Source organism: Sus scrofa, chromosome 4 (genome assembly GCF_000003025.6).
Source record: "Sus scrofa isolate TJ Tabasco breed Duroc chromosome 4, Sscrofa11.1, whole genome shotgun sequence".
In the NCBI taxonomy this organism is placed as follows: Eukaryota; Metazoa; Chordata; class Mammalia; order Artiodactyla; family Suidae; genus Sus; species Sus scrofa.
The window spans coordinates 77,879,305-77,903,749 of record NC_010446.5 but is presented as its reverse complement, the minus strand read 5'-3'; the positions used below and the strand labels follow the sequence as shown (position 1 = coordinate 77,903,749).

At 43.5% G+C, this 24,445-nt stretch overlaps 1 protein-coding gene across 30 annotated transcripts in view; it reads right to left on the bottom strand.

Annotated features, from left to right (window-relative positions):
* The window catches only part of ST18 (ST18, C2H2C-type zinc finger), a 294,874-nt gene that overhangs the window by 98,267 nt on the left and 172,162 nt on the right, over nucleotides 1–24,445 (bottom strand). For 18 of the 30 annotated variants that reach the window (XM_021089396.1, XM_021089378.1, XM_021089382.1 and 15 more), the window contains 4 exons: nucleotides 14,150–14,192; nucleotides 7,912–8,000; nucleotides 5,899–6,013; nucleotides 5,021–5,121 (listed from right to left, as the gene is read on the bottom strand). The gene's annotated coding sequence lies outside the window, so the exon portion shown is untranslated. Of the gene's footprint in view, nucleotides 1–5,020; nucleotides 6,014–7,911; nucleotides 8,001–14,149; nucleotides 14,196–24,445 lie in introns of all 30 variants that reach the window. The other 12 variants (XM_021089380.1, XM_021089381.1, XM_021089390.1 and 9 more) reach the window with 3 other exon arrangements.

Here is a 24,445-nt window from a genome sequence, read left to right as displayed (position 1 = left end):
GTGAAAAGCAACTATTTCAGAGGGAGGTACTGCCCCCTGTCTACATAGGATCCTGGCCCCGGGTGCCCTCAGCTCCACAGCCACTCCAGACCCACCCCCCACCCAAACACAAGTGAAGGCTGAATTCTGTGTTTTACCCAAGACCGAAACACACTTTGCCCAAAGAAAAGTTCCAAAAGCCTGTTTTCCCCTAATCTTCTTTATAACAGCTTCAGGACTCATTCATCTTTGCAGTTCAGCTGTCCAAGGACCCAACCAGCCTGCCTCCACCCAGAACTGCTGCCTCTCCATTGAGAGATGCATGAATAGTCCTGGGCTGATGCTAGGTGGTGCTTGGAGGGCCACTGTCCTCCTGCTGGTGGGGCATGTCCATCCCACACAAGCAGGCACTGGTAACTCGTTCCTAAAGCTCAGTGTTCAATTTAACTCGTGGGCCAAGTGGGAGGAGGAGGACAGTCTGAGGTCCCAACACAGAACCTGTCTCTTTCACCTCCTCGCTCCTGTTCACACCTGAAGAACGTAACAGTTATTAAGTTCAGGGTCAAGTGTGTCTTGCAGCTCACTGGGAATAAGAAGATCAGAAACCCATAGTACAAGGGCTTTCCTTTTGGGGGCAGAAGGTTTTCACGCTCATGAGCAAGCTTATTTTCTGGTAGATTGCAGCTTAGAGATTTCTGCTCCAAAACTTTCACGCCGGAGCAGAAATCTCTAAGCATTCTTTATGTGGATTATTCTCAAGGACTTTAAGAACTTGCCAAAGGGTAGACCTGATTTTGGTAAAATGGAACCTCAGATTCAGTGGGCACCACATTCCAGGGATAGTCCCTTTAAGGAGAGGCAGGTTCACCTGACTGCTTCTGCCAAGACCCGGGACCGGCAGCTGGGGAGGGGGTCGACCATGCTTTCAAGCTCTTCCCGTTAAAGGAGAGGTGCAGGGCTCCATGGGATTCAGGACACTGATCTAACACAGGCTGCAGTCTTGAAATATTCCTACTTCCTGTTGGGAATATTTTTTTTCTATTGGAAAAGGTGACTTGATCATCTTTGCTGCCCAAGTCCCACACGCTATTGACAAGCCTGCAACTGATTTTGTAAAACTGAAAGAACTATTTATTTTCTTAAAACAGAGCTTTGGTTTTCTAGTCCTTTTTTTTTTTTTTTTTTTTTTTTTTTTGTCTCTTGTCTTTTTAGGGCCGCGCCTGTAGCATATGGAGGTTCCCAGGCTGGGGGTCTAAACAGAGCTGTTGCTGCTGGCCACAGCCACAGCAACACCAGATACAAGCCCTGTCTGCGACCCATGCCATAGCTCACGGCAATGCCAGATTCTTAACCCACCAAGCGAGGCCAGGGATCAAACCCACAAAGTCATGGTTCCTTGTTGGATTCGTTTCGGCTGTGCCACAACAGGAACTCCAGCTTTGGTTTTCTAAAAAGGTGTCCTTCTCCCAATTTCTTAGGGTCATCAGCTACATCCTATTGTTTATGGATGGGAACAAATAAGATATTTTCTGACATTCTTATAATGGGTAGCTTTGACAAGCTACTCAGTAGAGATAAAATATTAAAGGCAAGTTTTGACACTCTTATTTTTCCTGAAATTAAGTTCTCTTAACCTGTTATGCATGATATGTTATGCATGATATTTATATAGAAAGGAAAGTAGTCTCGCTTGGTATCTATTTCATAATAACCAGCCTTGAAGAAAAACTGTAAAAGACTCTCTTCTACAGTTTTCTGGGGAGAGGAGTTAATAACAAAAAGAAATGGCAAAGAGGAAAAGGAACTTATAAAGAAGATAAGAAACTGGGAGCGCCTATTGTGACTCAGTGGGTATGAACCTGACTAGTGTCCATGAGGATGTGGGTTCGATTCCTGGCCTCTATCAGTCGGTTAAGGATCCAACATTGCCATGAGCTATAGTGTAGGTTGCAGATGTGGCTCAGATCCCGTGTTGCTGTGGCTATGGTGTAAGCTGGCAGCTGTAGCTCCGAGTGGACCCCTAGTCTGAGAACTTCCATATACCACAGGTGTGACGCTAAAAGGAAAATTTAAAAAAGAAGATAAAGAAGCAAACCTTGGAGGAAGGATATGTAGATAGGCAATGAAGAAGAAAAAATCCCCATAAAATAAAATTTCACTACCTCATTGAATTTGCAAAGCTTTCATTTAGCATCTTCATATATTCACTGACGTAATACATACAACAGCAATTCCCTAGTTACACAGACCTGAACCCCTTTTCCTCCAGGCGCCCACATCAGGAACCATGAGCAGAACTTCCTCGTCACCCAACGCACAGATCTGTGCATCTGTGGGGCTGCAGAGGGACCCCTAGAATTGCTGATTTGAGGATGATACATTCAAGGAGAAAGACCGCAAGTGTATAAACTCAATCTTGCTGACATTCATCCATGCAAATGACTGGTATGTGAGGAGATTTAGTTCCCTTTGATTTTACTTTTCATCCCAAATCCTATTTTCACCTAACAGCTAAACAAAGAAACAAAAACACCGCCAACAACCTCCAAGAAAAACCTTAATCGTTTCTTAAGAACTGGGGAAAACAAACCTCTTGGTAATGTTAACTTCTCCTTTCAGCAGATCTTTGGACACTGACTTTCTCAATATATAGTTATACGTGGTCTTGAGGTTTTGTTTTGTTTTTGGCTTTTTAGGGCCGCACCTGTGGCATATGGAGGTTCCCAGGCTAAGGGTCAAATTGGAGCTGTAGCCACCGGCCTACGCCAGAGCCACAGCAACGTGGGATCCGAGCCGTGTCTGCAACCTACACCACAGCTCACGGCAACGCCGGATCCTTAACACACTGACCGAGGCCAGGGATCGAACCTGCAACCTCGTGGTTCCTAGTCGGATTTGTTTCCGCTGTGCCATGACAGGAACTTCAACATGGTCTTGAGTTTCTTAATATTAACAGGAAAAGCTGTAGTGATCACGTTTTAAGGACACTTTCTCAAAATCTTTATACAATTAATCTTAATACTGTCCAGTGGCAGATGATTTCACGCCAGCAGCTACTTTTCATTTGAGAAATCCTTCGCACACCTTCTACGTGCAGTAGTTTCCACTTTGAACAGGACTCCACTGTGTTCCTCTCCCGGGTGCTCTGAACCGATAAGGCAGTTCTGTGTGTTACGTCACATGACTCTCGTGCAGTGTCCTTGTCCAGGGAAACTCACAGCAACAGTGACGGGAAGTTGTGCCTATGGAGAGGAGGTCAGGCCTCCCCACGTGGAACGCTCTAGCCTCCGTGGATGCTTCTTTTACAAAAATCAGTGTTTTTGTTTTGTTTTGTTTAATGACAAAGAGAAATTCAGGAAGTGGGAAAGGACTAAACCTTGAAAATGGAACAGCTAGGTGATGCCAGTGCCTTGGGATGAAACTTGGCCAGATCGGAAAACAAAGAACCCTACACCAAGCGCCCTTCTTTTTGATGACTCTGGCCTCATTTTGTTTCAAACACAGCTTTGGATCAGCCCAGAATGGCAGCAGAAATGTTCCCCTATTATATAAGGAAAAGATGGGGAGAACGGGCTGTGATGCTGAAAGAAAAGGCGACTTACTGAGAAGCCCTGTAAGAGCGAATGTTCACGTACGTGTTTTCTCTGTTCCTACCCTCTTGTTATTTTCCTTTCATATATTTATTAGTTCCCCAGGAAGAGTCATTCAGAAAATAAACTTTGGAACATCTAAGCAGATAAAATGGGGGTTTGACATCATCCTTGATGACATATTAATACCTTTCCGAACCTTTTCCGAATCCTCTATTTAGGGCACAGGATCCCTGATTTCAACCTGCTGGGCCTCCCCATCTCTATCCGCACTGCCCTTGATTCCGCACACAACGCTGAGGAATTGAAGGACGGTACCCTTTCCACGGAGACCTCGCTCATCTCCCCAGCCCCCACCTGGCAAATGCTACTGCCACCGGGAGAAGCCCATCCGGCCCTTCCTCCATCTGGAAGGCCCCCTTCCTGAGGGCCGAGCATGCGTACATCCCCACGAGGAGGTGACTTCCAAAGGGACCTCAGAGAGGAGCAGTGGGAGCGAAGGAACGCTCAGCCCCACGGAGCCTGGGTGGCTTTAGGAGGAGGCTGGTCTGTTTTGACTCTCGCTTCCCTTTTCTGAGCTACCGCTGCTTCTGTGGCCTCGCCCTCTAACTTTGCACAACTGGCAACGTGACCAGGAACCAAAGCCATATGTCTCTGTCCTTTTGCCAAACGACTCCAGCAAATAGTTCTATTATTCCCTTAGGTAGACGACGTGTGCCAAGGATTTCTATTAGTCGCCATGCCACGGCCTCTGAGTCACAGCTTTGTGACCTAAGGGGGCAGTCGCCAGCTTGATGTTTTAGCAGACGTAAAAATTTTTTTCATATGCCCTGTTTACAGACAATCAACCCGGTGTAAGTAACACTGAAAAGGACCTTCAATTTTTTTTCTTGCTATTATTTTGAGATGCCTATGTTGCAAAATATGTAAATGTTAGAAAACATGCTTCTGCATATAGGGATAAATTATTTCAAATAGATATTTCCCAAAAATAACCCAATGCCTTACTTTTCAGTGTTTGTAGGAATTAACTCTAGAAGTTATCTACAGTGCTTTTAAAAACATACTTTTAAGACATTTCACTTACCCTTAATCCTTAAGTAAAATAATTTCTAATGCAAATGACTTTTAAAAATAAAATCAATTTTTAAAGCAATTTTAATGCTGAATCTTTCTTTAAGGCAAACGCGTGAACAAACAACAATCAACATGCAGAACTCATATATATGTAGGCTCAGAGCACTGCACCTGTTCAGTATTTTGAAATATTAAAGTGACCATGCTTCTGACAAAAATCACAATTCTAAATTGAGCCTTAGCAATACATTTCTGTCAAAGCAAGTCCACAGAGATAAAGCCCTGTTATAGAGGAGAGCCTTTATAGAAATGCTCTGGGCTGGATTCATTTTATTTCAATATATTCTACTTTTTAACAAAGAATATTGCCTTACCTCTCTTTTTCTCCAGGAAACTTGTCTGCTAACTCGGTTTGGCCCTTCTCCGTCAGAGTGACGAAATATCTTTGCTTTAGTGAGAAAGCCTGCAATTCATTCTATTAAAATAAAAAGAAATAATGGAAAGAAAGCTTATAAGGCAGAACAACTCTACAGAAGCATGATAATAAACACTGATGTGAACAACAAACAATTACCTATAATTGTGGTGGCCTATTATAAACAGAAAGAACATTTCACTAGTATAAAATGGGAGAAAGATGTTTATATTTTTAAAGTAAGTTGAATTAATTTTTGTTCTGATGATGACACTATATACATTAGGCCTTCAAGGTACTAGGATGATCAGAAATTGGGGGCTCTCAATGATCATTATTGTCATTTTCCCTTTGAACCACCAGAAGGAAAAGTCGAAAGAGGTTTGGCAGGTGCCAGACTCAAGAAGTCACAGAAGACAGATTCCCCAGGCAGCCTTATTTAGGATGCTCTTGAATGAGGCCGTCCTCAAATACTACTAATGCTTTCTGCCAGCGTTTTAACCTGCTTCTCGTGGACGCAATTTGCACGTGACTTCCTGGCTTTTGGACAGAATCCACAGGCCTGCACCACCTCTATGCAGTCCCAGAGATTTCATAGAATCTGTCTTCAGGCCATTTGGCCCTGGAGAGAAAACTCTGACATTCAGTGTGACCACACTCAGCCTGATAGAGAGGGGCTCTCGCTACAGACACCATACACAGCTACTACCAGGATGTATATTATACACACACGGCCTGTATCCACACACACTTACAAGGTTTCGTCCCACAGTTCTGGTGTTCTAGGACACAAGGCACCCACCTTCCTGCAGAAGATTTCTGGTTTCCGTATTTTACCTTTTGCAGTAGATCGGAGTGCCCGGCTTTCTAACCATGGATTTCTGTGTTGCTGGAAAGCTTAGACCAGACATGAAGCAGATGCTTCTTCGACTCAAGTCCGCAAGTGCAGTTCCTGGGGAAAGGGGGACAAAACTCTCTCAAGACACAGAGCGGGTTGTCATACAGGATGTAAGGACTGAAAAGTAGCACAGGACCCAGGAGTTCTTAGTTTGTGTTTGCTTTTTGCAACTAAAAAAAAGCTTTCTCTCCCAAAGCGTTTGGCTTCTCCTCTTTCACCCTCAGCCCACCTGCCTGTCCCCTTTGTTCGACACTCTCGAACCTAAAACAAAAGATCCTGCAAAACACTGGTGGGCAGAGCTCTTTCTAAATCCTGAAAGTAATGGCTTTTTGTCTACACCCTATCGTGTTGTGTGTTTATTAGCAATACATTTTCCATTTATTTTCTCAAAGATTGCCAATAAAGAACTGAATCACATAAGGGAGTAGCTGTAAACCCTCTGAGTTCCCTAATGTCAAGCTCATTAGCATCCGAATACGCACACAGCAGCACATCATCTGCACAATTGCAATTTTTTACTACTTTTAATAGCGTTTCTCAAAGGGCTCATTTTCAACTTTCTTCAGTGGTTAGTTGGTTCTCAGGGGAAAAGTCGCTTCCTGACGCTGGCGGCTTCCACTCCACAACCCGGCCGTTGGCTGTCAGATGCGTCAGCCCTCTGCCCTAACCCCATCTGCTGTCTCCCCCTCCCTGGGGAGGAGAGTTAAGGCAGCACAGCTGAGATCCACGCGGAGCCCTGCACAGGGGCGCCGTCGAAATGCAAGTTTAGAAATATGCTGTGACACAGGAGGACCGGGAAGTCCAAGGGCCCAGGACGTGGATGCTCACCGTTGCTCCATCGTCTACCCCGCCCGCCACTCTTGCTTTTTTCAAACACACTCCTGGCTGATCCCCAGAGGCATCTTCCACTGAAATCGGTTCCCTCCGTTCCCTGCATGTATCCTGTTACTGCATCAAGGAGACAGCTTTAAAATGCCCTTTTATTTACTGCCATACTTGAATCGCTTTGTCGATCTTAAACCGTGTTATACACCTTAAGATCTTACTAAATTCTTCATGGAGAAGACACATTTTGGAAGACACGAATTAACCTACGACTTGGAGTCTTTTTTCTTTTTTTTTTGTCTTTTTGCCTTTTCTAGGGCCGCTCCCGCAGCACATGGAGGTTCCCAGGCTAGGGGTCGAATCGGAGCTGTAGCCACCGGCCTATGCCAGAGCCACAGCAACATGGGATCCAAGCTGCGTCTACAACCTACACTACAGCTCACGGCAACGCCGGATCCTTAATGCACTGAGCAAGGCCAGGGATCGAACCCGCAACCTCATGGTTCCTAGTCGGATTCGTTAACTACTGAGCCACGACAGCAACTCCCGACTTGGAGTCTTGACCAGGCTCCCGACACCTGCAACAGAGTTCCCTGTACCCCCGCCTACACCTGCTGCTCCCGTGTTCATGAAACAGCAACCCTTCGAGGTAAAATTGGATGACAGCCAAGGTGCTGGGAGCCTTTGGTGTGTGCTCACGCCAGGACCTGGCTGGACCTGGCCAGGTCCTCCTTTAGTTTGTTCTCCTGGACACCAGTCTTTAGGGTGGAGCACTGACTACAAGCCTCTTTCTGGGTGAGTTCCTGCTTCTGAGAAAGGGTGGTTCTTTAAGCCTGTGAAACAAGGTGACGAATCTGCTGTGTTCTTTTAAAAATAGGATGTATCCGATTATGTTTTATTGCTGGCCGTGATGGTGGTGGGGGTGACCTGAAGTGACAGGATGCATCTGTCAACTGAGTCCTTAACAGAAAATCATGGATTTATACTGATGGCTTCCCAAAAAGCTATATTTTTAAAAATCCTCCAAACTAAACTCAAAGTTTGGTGAAAGGGCAAGTAAGTTTACTATGAAACATCACAGCGCCCACAGCCCTGTGACAGAATGGCTAGTGTTGGAACGTGCTTACTGATGGACCGGGTCAGGGTGCACACAGGCTCCTCTCACACGTTAGGAATGTTAACTCTGGCTCCAAACAGCACTTCCAGACTTGGTTTCCTACCAAGGAAAAAGAAAACAGGAGAATGTCAGCATGTTGACTTCAGCGCTGCTGTACCCAAGGCCCTGTCTCCACAATCTATAATATTTTTAATCTCCTAACCACTTCTCCAACTTCAGTATCCCCACCAATTGTTCATGTGTTGGAATGATGAAAAGAGGGGTTGCTCACTCTTGCCCCCTTTTTTTTTTAAATGGGAAGGCAAGTCCTCTAGTGTTCTAAGTTTCCAGATTTATATTTTTATATTCATCAGCATGATGATTTAAGTGAGAGTCAAATTCTGTATAAATCTGCCCAGATAATCAAATTCTTCAGTTTTCCATTGCCATGTGGCCCCATGAAATTTCCAATGAAAATTTAAGCCCCTTATTTTGAAGTTTCTAATCAATGAGCTGTAGACTTGGTTTTTCCATCATAGCAAGAGGTTTTATATTTAGAAACTGATGCATAAAAATTACATTTGCCTACTGCCACTCAATGCCCATGCTGTCAAAGATGACTTTCTTCTTCTCAGCTTTCCAGGTTGATGTTAGGGGATATGCCTCATTGGCTGGAGCCAGTGAAGAGAAGTAGTGAGTTTCTCTTGAATGGTTTAGGCAAAGACAAATGCCTTTCTTGGCACAAGCTTTACTTTGACCATCAGCCCAGAATTAGGCTCCTGGTCACGGCTGGGGTGGAAAGAAGAGCTTCCTGAACACTGGTCCATTGGATATGTTGGATTTTGAATCATGGCCTTTTCGACCAGACTAATCCTTTGATATTAGCAACCAAATTGCTTTTCATGAGCCATTCTGAACATTTTTTGCCTTCCCCAGTGATCACTGAAGTTCAAATACAAGCAAAACTTCTTGTTGTGGAGTAGAGTTTGTCATTTTAAAACAAGAGCAGAAATAAGATTTGTCACTGTACAAAATTTCCACTGATAGATTTAACTGATTTTTTGCTGGTTTGCCTGGCTTTTTGAAATCTCTGCCCTATAGAGTCGTTCAAGGAATCTGAAGTATGGGGAGCACTCTGGAGACTCTGATCTCCTCCAGAAAATGCAAATTTTTTTTGCCTTGCAAATTGCTGCAGTCTTAGAGAGCATCATAATAACTTCTGGGTTCCACTGTGATGGATATGAAGTCATTGTACTTGTACCAGTAGGCTTTATACTCTTTGCATCTGTCCTCCTATTACCTGTAAAAATAAAACACAGGCCTCTTTCCCTCAAACTCTGAAGCAATGCCAATAACTTCTGCAAGACCCATATTTCTCCCTGCAAGAGGATTTACCTTTCACCTGATTTAAGTAACAAAATAGCCCTCAAAGATACTTAAAGCCTTGCTGCAATTAACATAACTGCATTCAGATGCCATTCATGACTGATAATTCCAACACCTTGTGGGAAAAAAAAGTTGCATGCTGTAAACATCGTAAACATATTCAAATAAGCTTAACGCAATCTGCCATGCTTATTTCTGCCTAGATCATGGACCAGCGAAATGGTTAATGCAAATGGATTTATAATTTGCTTTGGGGGGCCAGTTTCTTCTCCTTATTTATTAGCCCAGCTGATGGGGCAGATTTGATGAGGCACTTCTGGAATAATTGAGTCATCACACAAAGAAGGCTGCTAGCATTCAGAGTGGTTTTATCAGCAGCAAGCAGGCCTGATTACTGACAATTACACTCTGATCCGGTGATGGAGGAGAAAGAGCCAACGAGTGGGAAATGTCCGTGTTTCTATCCAGGAATAATTTCTACATTCATTTTACATGCTAAGTGTTTCCTATCTCTGCATAATAAACTGTAAACAGGAATCGATGGGACAATGTCCCTTAATATTTCCTGGTAATGAAGACACAAATGTACAGTGAGTGCTGATAAATATAGATGAAACAGAAGCCATTCTCCTCGTCTGTATTGTTACCTTTAAAACAAATGCACTTTTCTGGTAAAAGCATAATCATAGCTAATGCAAAAAAATGACAGAAGATTGAAACTGTCCTTGTAACTACACAGAAACTTTGTAAAAGTCCTGTTAATCACCTCTGCTTTAAAGGCGCTCGGGCTGAAGGTGAGACGGCAGGGACACATCGTGTTGTTTCTCAGTGGTCCACTGGGAAGAACTCCTTGGGCCGGATGCAGCAAAGGACACGGTGACAGTGACCGCCTTTAGCACTTGGTGCATCTCTGCGAAGCTGGCCAGAGGAGGCTCACCAGGTGGACTCCTGTTTCCTGTCCCACAGAATGTTGATGGCGGAGAACCAAGTCAGACCCAGCAGGCAGGGTGTGCTGAGCAGAGCAAGGCATGCTGTCTCCAGCGTGGCTTTCTGACCACTTGTTTATGATATGGTTTCTTAACAAAACACTATAAGCGACAATGCATCTCACAGATGCATTATTAAACCAGCTTTCCCTCTGACTCAGAACCTCGTTGGAAATGCCCAGGGAAAGGAAAAGTGCAGATTTCTTAGCATGCAGCTATAGATTTCAGTGGGAAAACTTCTATTTGCTATAATAACAAGAGTTTCCTCTTTGAAAAAGCCAATCAGGTGCAAAGTTCTGCATAATGAACCTGCCTGGGTCTGTTTGCTTAATCTTTTCTCTAAAGCCCCTTCCTGGCTTCCAAAGAAATAAAAGTTATCCTCTGTTCTCCTCTGGTAACTATGGAAACTCTGTTTTATTAAACTAACCACTTAACTTCAAGGCTTATGTTGCAACTAAATGTGCTATTTTGAGTAAATCTATACTAAACAACCCTATAATGTCAAAACAGTCTTAATAAAGTTCAAATAGTACTTGTTGATTCAAAAATGAGGGTTTTTTGATTATGTAAAGGGAATTTTCTCTAAGCTATTTTATTATATAGATTGTTACACAATATGCTTGTTATCCTTAGACATTTTCTATTTTCCTTGCCTGGTTTTGAAGAGGTTTTTTAGTATTTTTTTTCAAGAGGTCTCCTATTTTTCCCAACAGGAACAGTTTGTCTTGCATTGAAATCTTTACTGGATTCTGTAAAATTGAATTAAGATAAAAGAATAGAGTCATTTATCTTTATTGCTCACCAGGAAATATGGGATGGGAGAATCTAACGAAATTTATAAAGAAATGACCTGATTCTCAAATGTGGAGGCCAACGGATGCTGGATTTTTGCTGAATAGTTTTTGGACTGTGTTCTCACTATGGTGTTTAACTTAATAGGGATTCCGTTCATATGAGTCCCTTTCTCCTAAGAACTTTACCTGTTACTGGTTCAAGGTACATTTGTGGAGAACTGATCTATGGAACTCCATGCTAGCCTGGGGCATTAAAAGATACAGAAAGCACACAGCTCTTGTCCTCACGGTACAAACCAGCCAAGTGAAGGTTCAAATACCACATGGAAAGTATGAAAACAGAGGTGTAGGAGAGTGACGGGGTGCAGCCTATAAAGCTTCCCCAAAGGATGAATCCTGAAGAATCCATCCAAAGAGAGTCAGAGCCTTTGGCTAAAATACATACATGTCCCCAAAGACCAAATGAAAAAAAAAGAGTCAAAATTGTACTTGGCTTGGTTAAACAATGTGTTATAGCCTGTATTTTTGTATAGTCACACAAGGGTCAAGGAAGACTAGCTGGTCAAATTAAATAGCTAAAATTGAATGCTTAGAATTTGTTGATTTTATGTGAAACTTTTTTTTCTTTTTTCTTTTTTGCTTGCAGTCATGGCATATGGACGTGCCTGGGCCCCGGATTGAATCTGAGCCAGAGCTGCGACCTATGCCATAGCTGCAGCAACTCAGGATTCCTAACTCATCACTCCAGGCTGATGATCGAACCTGCGCCTCCACAGCAACCACAGCTGCTGCAGTCAGATCCTTAACCCAGTGCACCACAGCAGGAACTCCTTTTTTTATGTGAAACTTGCAAAGGAATTTTCCCTTTGGTATCAGAGCTGCAAAATCTGTCTGCTGAAATGCAATTTGTCATCCATGCTGTGGTTCAAGCGACTGTGTCACACAGGATTCTGTGTCCCAATCCTGTTTTGATGGCACTTTCTCCCTGGTTCCTGTGTCCTGCCTGGCATCGTCTTGTCTTCGCTGAGCCAGTGGAGTTCACGGATGCAAGGGGCTTCGTCTTGTTGACCTTTCATTGCAATGTGGTGGCAGAGACGATGCTCTATATGTTATTACTGAATTGAATTTTAAAAAGCGAAAAATAATACTCTTTGAACGCTTGAGATATTATCTTACTAATTGCCTTCAAGAAAAAACATCCCAACACAGCATCTGGGACTCTACAGATTTTGTCTGTTTTATCGCCGGGCCAGTTAAGGAGAAGTTACAATTTTGTTTTCAATGTTGTCTTCCCTTATGTTAAAAAGCCAGCTCCCAAAACGCAAAGGAGAGCCATCACATGGTGTAAGAGATTTCATGGTCAGACCCTTTCCCAATGTCTACTTCTATCTAATTTATATGAAAACTTACAACGCATGATTTAAATCAGGCCTTTTGCAGGAATAAAAGCCAAAGATAACACAGGAGCATTCGTGTCATTTTTCCAAATTTGCCAAGAAAACAATTTAGGAAGATCTCCAACTCACAAACCAGATCCAGTTTCCAGAGTCTACATAGCATGTTTCTTACCCCAGGTTTGTCCGTATGGCCCTGTCCTGATCATGATACATTCACATTTTATTTTAAACAACACATGTCCATATACTGCTGACTGACGACTTTTGTATTGGAGATAAAAAATGAAACTATGAGGAAAGACAAAAGTAACCCGCTATTTTTATCAAGATAGTAAAATGATACAGTATTTTCTAAACAAGGGGAGCTCACTTTTCCTGACCTCTTACCAAAGGAAAGCACACCTGTGGGTACCACCACACACTTTGCCTGTGAGGAGATGCTGCCCATTTCACAGCGAAGAAAGGGAACAAACTCAGCGTTCCCATGAGGACCTAGCAGTCGAACCAGGTTCTGCAAGACGTGACAGCCCCCCGTTCTAAACCCCCAACGCCGCACACCCTGCAAAGGTCAGAGAAGATTTCCCCGGCATCAGGGACCTGCCCTTTGCCGCAGACATGCCCTTCCTCTCACCCAAGTTCAGGGAAACACAGACGTACTGACCATTCCAACAAAGCGTGCACTCGTCTATGCCTCCAGTGATACCGGCCCCGTGTTTGCAAAAATACTACTTGGAGATCACTTTCAGGGGGAGGGGTGTTGCAAGGCAGAATACACACAGACATCTCAGAATTGGTGATATAACCATCATTAGAGTCTACAGATGCCAATTCCTAAAAACTAGGAACCAGTCTTGGTCTCCCCAGAAATTGTTCTCCTCCTTCATCAAACACGGGAAAATCTTCCCCAGATTTATACTGTCAGCTGTAAAACACGTCCCACCTGTGGGTTGGCTGACAGTCTGTATCAGTTTCCTGTGGCTGCTGTAACAAAATTCCAGAACACATGGATGGTCTCCCTGCTCTGGAGGTCCCAAGGCTGGGGTGGTCTTGTCAGGCTCACGTTGTCAGACTATGCTCCTGCCTGGAGGGCCCATCTGGGCTGCTGGTGGGTCCAGTTCCTCCCTGTCTCAGAACTGAGGTCCCAGTTTCCTCGGTGGCCATCCTCAGTGTCTCGAGGCCACAGGCACCCCGTGCCCCTTGGCCCCCTCCCCCTCCTTCAATGTCAGCAGTGGTGGATGGAGTTGAGTTCTTTTCAGTGGGGCATCTTCATGATTCCACCTTTCTCTTGGTCCTGCAATGAGGTGAGTCCACCCAGATAATCTCCCCATCTTTAGATTCTTAATTTAATCACACTCCTTTTGCTCAGGAAGTAACATATTCACAGGTTTCAGGTTTTAGGACATAGGCAGCTGGGGGGCTATGCTGCCCATCCTGTTCCTTAGGGACATATGTACACCCCGAAGTACTGATGCTCCTCTTATGGGACATGTGAGGTCAGAAACCAAGATGGACAGGTGTACACACTTCTCAGAAAAATAAACAATTATAACGCAAATGACCACGATGACACCAACACGAACAAAATCAGGCATCTTTGCTTGTCCCCTAAAACCACGTTCCTTAAATCCTCAAGTCTTGGAGGCCATCAGAAAGTTAGGGCTCCTCCTCTTTGGGGGAAAGTTTATTTCTAAATATTCTTCGCTTACCTTCCCTAACGTCCACTGGATTCGAAGTGGAGACTTTCCATTGCTACTGATGACAAGCGTCGTCAGAGGAAAAACGGAAAGAAAAAGAGAAACTTAATTAAAGGGTAATTATCTGCAGCTTATTAACTACATAGAACAATCTTTTCAAGTCATTTCCATACTGACTATGAGAGAATGGGTTAAGGCACCACCACTCTTCCAGAGTCAAACAATATTCATTTGAAAGAACGCCCCTCAACAAGAAAAACAGGTGTCTACTGCGATCCGAAAATGCCTTTTAGATCTGAGTCCTTTTGTAGACAAGTACATTTGAGAACCTTTTCTGGGGACACACCTGAGAGTGAAAGTGAATTATCAATGACAGGGTTTTTTTTTTTTTTTTTTTTTTTAAAGAATCAGTGGTTTAACACTAATTTCTAATCAGATCCTACAGAAAGGAACAGCCCGCACGGCAGCTGTACTTTTCCCAGGGTTAATTACCTTTCACTGCTCTCTGCTAATGAGTCAGCTGTTCCTGTCAGCGCACACAGCCCTGGTTCATCTGGAGCCCTCGCTGTGGACAAACAGCGGATGACAGTCCTATTTACATACGGGGGCGTTTGTGGTGCAAAGATTTCCAAAGCATTTTTTTTTTTTTTTTTTTGGAAATCCCTTAACTTTCATGTGTTTCTATGCTAAAAATATTCTTACAAATAAGATTCCACTTGGTCACCTCTTCTTTTCTCCCCCCGCCACTGGCTTCACCACCAGAAGATGGAAAATGCCAAGTCCTTGAAAGAGGCAAACTTCATGGCCTCCACCGAAAGCTTTGTCTTCCTGATTCCTCGGCACTGCAACAATGACCCTGTAGGAATCAGGCAAGACTCAAAAGTGGGCTACCTCCTTCCCTGGTAAAAAGATGCATTTTGGAAAATTAATTCGCGCGTAGAAAATAATCTAAGGTAGAAGGACACAAAACATATCTTAGATTTATTTGTACATGAAAAGGGAATTAGTAAATTGAGTTTCTGAAAAAAAATTAGACTTGAAAACTATGCTCTCACCTAAAATATCTAGGTCATCATGGGAATGTGTATATATATTTATTTATATGATGTGTATGTGTATATATGTGTGTGTCTATATACACGCATATGACTTATTATCCAATTAATAGCTCTGCCACCCAGATAACTGTTCTGCCCTCTATCCCACGGTGCAGACACGTGTGCCCTGGCATGTTTTTGAACATTGTGGCCCAGAAGTGTACACACCTCTTCCCCTTTTTACTCCAGAGAGAACTGGAAGGTGCTCACAAGCAGTAAAGTACCCGCTGACCCCCCTCGACAGCCTCCCGAGCGCCTCCGAAAGGCGGATACCTTCCCCTGAACATTTCCTGCTCTAACTTAGGTCAGTGGCTCTCAGATTCTAAAATGCACCTGGATCACCTGGTGTCTTGTGAAAATGCAGGTCCTGAGTTGCTAATGAGGGTCCAGGGGTTCCGGTCGCTCCATGGACCACACCCTGAACAGCAAGTGTCAGAGTTGTGACACTTCAGCCAGCGCCAGAATCACCTGCAGTGTGGTCTGGAGTGGGGTTTGGGAGTGTACCTTTCTGACACGTGCCCAGGTGACACAGGTGCTGACGGTTCTGGGGCTGCACTTCGAGAAGCCTTGCCTGAGATAATCACGGATGCTTGCTTTGAAGAATGCCAATCCAAAGGCTAAACGGTCTGCATCCACATGGAACAGAGGCAGTTCCACTCTATTCTAGCCTACCCATTTGCTCTGTCTTTACTACTTTACGGCAGAAAGGAACAGATTAAAAAGTGAGTGTTCTGGCCCATCTTTGGAGTACATTCTGAGAACCACTTTATAGCTTATTGAACTTGATCTTCCGTTCAGATGAAGCCATTCATGTCAAGAAAGAAACAGCAATTATGTCCTTCTTCATCACAGGTGCCATTATCAAATGTAAGCTCACAAATTATAAACCTAAGACTGCACAGCATTTAAACTGGCCCAAAGCAAATAAAACAAGAGGATGAATTAATTAAAAATTATCTCATGAAAACAAATTTCAGTGTCAAGCAATGATGCACATTTCCTTGAGACGTTCAGGGTTTTACCAGCCCTAGTAAATTGACTTATTGCTAAGTGGCACAGCGAGTTTCTCATATACACTATGTGAAGTGTTCTCTCTCAATGGCTGCTATTTTGAAGAACACATTACCATGAAAACTTCTTGAAGGCTGCAAACACCTTTTAGTCTAATACTGAAAATATATTTGCATTGCTGTCCCAGTAAATAACTCACTGATAAAGCTCTTACAAGGGCATTCTGCAACCTTATTTACTGGAATACACAAACGAGGAGAGTGCAAGCAATTGCAGAACAAAATATTGCTGGAGCGCGTCTTGGTAAAGAGGTGAAGGAAGATTATCCAATAGAAGGTGAGTCACTGAGCAAAATTTAGATGCTTTGGCAGAGACCTGCTCAGGCCAGGACAAACTATTTAAGGTTCTGAAACACAAACTTACTACATAGTATTCCAGGAAAGCTAGGAGAATATGGCTCCATGTAAGAAAGAGCAGGAAGCCAATAAGAACAGTTTTAAAGGAATCAAAGCCCCTTCCGAACCCTCACCACCTCTTATTTGGTCTTGCAATCCCACTGATAATTATTTAACAAAGCTATTTTAAAGAGCATCAACCTCATCTACATACAAGAAGATAATGTCATAAACAAGGAATCTGATTAATGCCATTGCAGCCAAACTTCTCTGTACAGAAGAGTATTATTTAATGAATCATTAACTTATTCACTCAAATCTTCATTAAGCACCTATTCTTCTGGAGAAGAGGGGAGAGTGTTTATACAAACAGGTGGAGTCCTGGAGAGCGGAGAGGGGTGTGTGGCGTGTGCCCCTCTAATAGCACAGTTTTTTCTGTTGTACAAAGCAAAGAGGCAATAAGATAAAAATCTCTGAGGACACGAGGGTGCCGAGTTTTTTCTTGGTAACTTGGGAGAACAATCTGATGGTTTGAAGAGATCTCTCCAGCAGAAGCACGGAGCTCAGGGTGTACAGTTTGAGTAGAGGAGAACTCAAAATCCTGTGAATTTAGGTCGGCTGTACACACTGCTGTCATGGCAGAGATGGTGGTGAGTTTTAGGATCTGAAGTGATCTCTCTCCTTGGGTGGTTTTAGGAGTTAAGATGAATCAGACGAAATAAGAGCCTCTGGTCCCTTGGACAGCTACTTTTACAGTTGTCTCCTGGCTCGTCAGAGATCAGGACAGTTCATATTGGGCACTTTGTCCTGTGCTTATGCAACTCCAGCCCATTATGTTTGTTGGTTTCTCGCCAGATCCCAGGAACCTGGCCTGAGTTTTCTGTTAAAGGAAACAGTCTACATATTTTGGGGACACATTAAATTTTTCCAAAGAATTGTGTACAAGAAGGAAATTCCTTGGAAGAATGACAGAATCCCTGCTTTTTTTTTTTTTTTTTTTAATGGCTACACATGTGGCTTATGGAGGTTCCCAAGCTAGGGGTTGAATCAGAGCTGTAGCTGCCAGCCTACACCCACAGCCACAGCAACTCGGGATCTGATCCACCTCTGTGACCTACACCACAGCTCACAGCAATGCTAGATCCTTAACCCAGTGAGTGAGGCCAGGGATCGAACTTTCTTCCATGACGGGAACTCCAGAATCCCTACTTTTAAAGATGTAATTTATACAATGGGTTTTTGAAGTGAATGATAAGAATGCCCATGAAAAAAAGACTTGGGCTCTGAGTGACCTGGATGGGTTTCCTTCATCTCTTAACTCCTCTTCCCAAGTCAGGCTCCCTGTTCCTGTAGAAAGCTATGCTGACTCCAATCACAGCCCCCAACCCAGAGAGCAACACCCTCCACATGCTCTTCATCTTCCCTCTTTGAGGCTCCCCTGGGCCAGGAAACTCTCCTCTCAGCTTCGTCCATAGTCCAGACACCCAGTGAAAGTTGGCTACTTGAGGGCTATTGACTAATTATTAAGAAATAGGGATCTGTGATCAGGGCACTGCCTCTGGAGTATGAATTTTAGGCAAACAATGAATCAAATATCTGGAGATAAAACATGAAAGTACCCACTGCACGTAGCAAAAAGTTATGCATGTGAAAACATACAAAATAGATCAGCTAATAAGACTAATAAACGCAATGCTTAAAGTAGATTATTGTATTATCAATGTTATAGCTGAAAACTAGTATTGTACAAAACAAGCATCTTATGAACAGTTTTACTTGTGCATTAAAGATTAACTTTACAAATTACAAGCAAAGATTAACTTTACAAATTAAAAATAACTTTGCAAATTAAAGTGGACAAAAACCTTATGTAACCTTACTATACCCGTACATGTAACTATTGACTTTAACTCAAGGGGAAATGGGAGGGATTAAAACTTAAGGACTGTCACAACCTGTTCATCATATATTAAAAGTGGAAGAGCGACTGGAATGTTACAATTGCATAAAGAAACTAAATTGGGCAGTTCTTAAGGTATCACGAAGCAAAATTAAAAGGTAATAGAAGAAACATAGTATTACTGATCGTGAATGCGCTAAGCAACAAGCTGATCTTGAATTAGATAGTGGAGGTGGTGGATGATGCTTTAAATGATTGGAGGGAGGCAAAAGAAAAATAAAATCAGATGAGGCTTTCAGCAACAGCTGTCACAACTGTGCCTCGATGCTGACCCATGCAGAGGTCTAGGCACCTCGTGGTGTATTATCTTATTTAAACTTCAAAACAGCTGAGGAGGTCGACATCACTACTCCTAATTTAAGAAAATATTCAAGACCATGTGTGGTGCCAGGGCTTTTTCCGCTGTGTAGCACTGGCTAAAATGGCAGATGAAGTCTTTCTTTGAGCAAACCCCAGCAAGATTCACAAGGAGCTCAAGATAATGGAGACAATGAAATATGGTAAAAATCCTAAAACTGGTATGTGGGGAAAGACAGTGACAAATGACTTGGGAAATGCTTGTTGATCATGAGAGACCCTGAGCCCTGGCCCCAGGCAGCAAGGGCATAAGGGCGACAGGACACGCTTTGTCTCTGAGATCACACCAACCTGACTTTAAATCCTAACTCTGACACTGGCTAGTTCTATGATCTCAGGACTGTATTTAACTTGCCTAATCTTCAGCCTCTTCATCTGTTAAAAAGGCGCAATAACAGAACCTCCCTCTAGAGCCATGAGGACATAGGAGATGTCACTCATCAAAAGCATGGCACACGGTAGAAATTCTATAAAAGTCCACAATCCCCAAAGAGTTCAGCCTTTATTCAAAGCCCACAGGTAGGTGGTACTCAATTTTAGCCCTGTCTGGTCACAGTGAGGATGTGTGTTGATGAGACCAATTAAATCTTTGGAAATTTAACAGTCCATCCATTTTCTTCAAGTTAGTAGAAAAATTCATTAAGTATTCATTTAAAAATATTTGTTGACTTTTAAATTCTATTATTTCTTTGTGCTAGATACTTTAGTAAATGCTTTATATATATATCATACTTTAACTCAATTTGCACAACAGCTATGTCAATCAGGGATTATTAATTTTTCCCAGCTTCCAAATAAAGAGATTAAAACACAGAGAAGTAACATATGTGCCCAGAGTCCCCCAGCTCTTGGGGAGCAGCACTGGCAACTGGACTCTCACTGCAAGGTCCCTGTGTTTAATCACAACAGCCTCTCATCATTGTAAGAGAGGAGGTGGAGAAGCAGGAAGGGACAAGACAGAAATTATATTCCAGTGTGGGAGCCAAACCAAAGAGCTAAGGAAACCATAAGTATATGATACAATTTAGAGCAGTGATAATTGTTGTGGGAAAATACTGTTGGTTAAAGATGGGGGGTTTTAAATTGAAGTAAAAGTAATCTTTGTTCATTTAAGAAAGAATACAGGAACTATGTGCCTAGGTCCTATCCAGAACATATTTTAAAAAAACCACAACTCAATAACAGAAAGATAAATTTCTCAATTAAAAATGGGCCAAGGACTTGAATTGACATTTCTCCAAAGATGATGTACGAATGGACAATGAGCACATGAAAAGATGCTCAGCATCATTAGTCACTCAGGAAATGCAAATCAAAACCACAATGAGATACCACATCACACTCACTAGGATGGCTATGATAAAAAGACAGACAATAACCAGTGCCAGTGAAGGCTGTGAAGCAACTGGACTTTCATCAACCGCTGGTGGGAATGTGAAATGGTGCCGCTGTGTTGGAAAACAATCCAGCAGTTCTTCAAATGGTTAAACATAGAGTTATTATATAATCTAGCAATTTAACCCCTAAGTACATACTCAAGAGAAATAAAAACCTATGTCCACACACACACACAATGTGCATGAATGTTCATAGCAGCATGGTTTGTAACAGTGGAAAAGTGGATACAACCCAAATGTTCATTAACTAATGAATGGATAAATGTGATCTATCCATCCATTGGAATATCATTCAGCAATCAAATGGAAGGAAGTATTGATACATAATACAACATGGATGTGCCTTGAAAATATTACACCAAGTGAAAGAAAAGTCACAAAAGACCATATAGGATGCTATTCCATTTATACAAACTTTCCAGGATAGGTGTATCTATGAAAACAAAGCCTTGTGGTTACCTAGAACTTGAGGTGGAGGGGACACTAGAAGGTGATGGCTGAGGGGTTCGGAGTTTCTTTTGTAGGGGAAGGAAAAGGTTCTCAAATGGGTAGGTAAGTCTGAAATACTAAAGACAACTGAACTGTAACATTAAGTGGGTGAGTTGTATGGTATGTGAATTATATCTCAATAAACCTGGAGCCACACAGACCATAGTGAGGAGGCATATTTTGTTTTAAGCATGAAAGGATGCTCTTGTCACCGTGAGCAGAGGAGGGAAAGCAGGCAAGTCAGTTTCCAGGCCACATCAGTCTTCTGGGAAGACTGAGAAGGTGGATGGTCTGGGGTGCAGGTGCTAAAGATAAAGAGAAGGCTAACAGCCCAAGTTTCATATTCCATATCAATCAGGGAAAAGCAGAAAAAGAAAGGAGTTCAAGGGCAGATATGTATCTGCTATGATCCCAACACCTCATTCCCAACTGTGTGACTGGTCCTCAGTGGACAGAAGCCAGTCCTTTCCTCTTCCTCACCGGTCCCAGCAGAGCGCTCTCCCCGCCCCCACCCCCTTCCTAATGCATCTTCTAGGACAGCTCAAGCTCTGAGCTCCTCTGGTCCTCACTAGTCTCCTGGGTTTCCGTGCCAATGCAATGTACACAACATTTAGGAGTGATGTAGAACCTTTCATTTTTAACATGATATAAATGTAGTAATTAATAAAGACTCCCGTGTTAATGGCAGAGTTGACACAGAGCTTTGCTGCTGAACTTTACAGACAACTTTGGGGCTCTGTATTCTGAATGGTCCCAGCGTATCAGCCTCACCGGCACAGACCTCCTTCTGCATCCGCCCCCTCCCCCTTGCTCTGGTTCTAGGGGAAGGTCCCTCGTGCTTGCTGACTGCAGGCTCTCCACCGGGCTCTGTTACGCTTGCTTCCCACTTGCTCCCAGCCTCAAACATCCCAGCCTTGTTACGTCTTCTGGCTCCTTCTCGTGAGCACATAAACACACTTCACCTCTTTGCGTTGCCATCTCTGCTGTTCAGGGTCAGACCTTTCAAAATCCCCAGAGCCTTCTTGCTCTCACCTGGCTCCCAGCCCCTGGGCCACATCAAGTGACTCTGGCTAACATCACCAGTGGCCTCCTATTCAGTGTATCGCAGGTGTATTTCAGTCTATTTTCCGAGCAGGCTGTCTGTGTCCTGCTCTCTCTGAATTCTGGCTCTCTTCACCCCTCTCTCTATACCCTCCTTCACTGGCCCCCCATTTCCACCTTCCCACTCAACACCGATATTCCTGGAGCTCCTAACTTTGATCCTTCTCCATATCTTCTCCTTGGAAACCACACCCAGTGTCCACCTCTCTGACTCAGATCTTGCTCGTCAACCTCAGATTCCCTGATCAGCTGGACCCTCAGCATCCCCACCTGGCTGTCTTGCATTCAAGCTATACCAGCCTCTAAACAACGTCTTCCTTCTGAACCTCTTAACCTGGTTAACCAACCATCCTGTAAATCCTGGACACATGTCTGTTATTTATGACTCGATTAGTTTCCAAATCCACATCCTGGGCATGCCTCTGGAAATACGCAGGCCACCATTATGCTGTGAATGTGGGATTGCTGTGTGACCTGGCGTGGTATGACATCTTACAGTGCTTGTGTCTGGGAGTTCTCGCTGTGGCTCAGGGCTAATGAACCCAATTGTATCCATGAGGATGCAGGTTCGACCCCTGGCCTCGGTCAGTGGGTTAAGGACCTGGCATTGCTGTGAGCTGTGGTATAGGTCGAACATGTATGTGGCTCAGATCTGGCGTGGCTGTGGCTGTGGTGTAGGCTGCCAACTGTAGCTCTGACTCGACCCCTAGCCTGGGAACCTCCATATGCCTCGGGTGTGGCCCTAAAAAGACAAAAAACAAACAAACAACTTGTGTCTGTAACCTCAATGCATGACATAGTGGCTGGACCCCAGTAAATGCTCAATAAGTTGGTGGAATGGATGGATTCAAGACTGATTAAATGCCTCGTCTATGAAAACCTCCCCGAGGACACTGCCAAGCAAAGGGAGTCATTCTATTTTTTAGGCCATAACTTTACCATTTGTAGGCGAAGAGAACTGACCATGCCTGGCAAAGTGCTCTGGCCCCACGCACAGTAGGGCTGAATGGCAGACTGGAAAGGCACCTGGCTCTAGACTATTTTATCTCCGCACTGGCCTCTGCATGCACAAGCCTCCCCGTCATGAGATTATTGACCCAGCATGTGGCTTCGTCTACACCACTGGCCTCTGCTCTGACTCTGAAGGTCCCTGAGGCCAGGAGCCACGTCTTAATCCTTTCTCTATACTTCTGACACCTTCTGGACACATCAATATTTCTTAGTCAACTGAGACCCTAAATAACCTTTTTCAGTTTTCCAGCATTGATACTTACATTTATTTTTATTTTTTTATTACTCAGTGAATTTATTACATTTGACACTTACATTTTTTACCTCACTCTTGGAAACCATAAACCATAAACCACAAACAATATCTTAAATCTGATCCAGCTGGAAGAAGATATTTTCATCTCTTATGAACTTTTTTTTTTTTTTGCTTTAGGGCCACACCCCATGGCATATGGAGGTTCCCAGGCTAGGGAAGGAACTGGAACTACAGCAGCCAGCCTACACCACAGCCATAGCAACATGGGATCCGAGCTGCATCTTTGACCCACACCACAGCTCACAGCACCACCTGATCCTCAACCCACTGAGCGAGGCCAGGGATCAAACCCGCAAACTCATGGTTGCTAGTTGGATTCGTTTCTGCTACACCATGTCGGAAACTCCATCTATTGTGAACTTGATGTGGTATTTACCGAGGAAGAGTTCTACTGTGATTGAAACTCTTTGTTCTTAGAATTTTTTTTGGCCACACCCAAGTCATGTGGAAGTCCCAGGCCTGAGGGGGAACCCACACCGCAGGAGCAACCTGAGCCACTGCAGTGACAATGCCTAACCCTTAACCCACTGAGCCACAAGAGAACTCCCTTAAATCCTTTATTTCAACAAACCCTTTTGCATTTCTCACACTGTTCAAAGTTTCTGTGCTCAGTACTGATAATCTAAAATAAAATGATTTTAAATACATTTTCTCTTCTAAAGGATTTTTGTCAAGTCTCATTAACTTGACTCTTTTTACTCAGTGTTAGATCTCAACACAGTATTTGCTAAAGATTAAACAATGTTTTCAAGTGAATCTTCTACAATAATGTAAGGAAACTATGTGAGCATCATAACAGTAACTGCCTAATTCAGATCTAAAAGGTAAAAACAAATACTACAAGGAGTCTAAACATAGTTGTAACCCATCATCTATGTTTCCCAACATTCTGTTAAGCAAAGTGTAATCTTCACAGGTCCACAGAGAAATAGAAGTCGAGACCAAACGTGTAACCCCTGCTGCCCGAGGCCACGGCGCCCAGCGGTGTCAAGCACTCTGACCTGCTGCCAAGTCCCAGGTCCCCAGCAGGTTGACACGCATGCCCAGGGCACAGTCTTCTCATCTGCAAAACCTGACCTATCAGCTCTTGCTCTGCTTGTTAGAATGAAGAGAATTCATAGCTGCAAATGACTCAAACTAGTGGCTGGCACTGGGTCAGTGCTGTCTTATTATC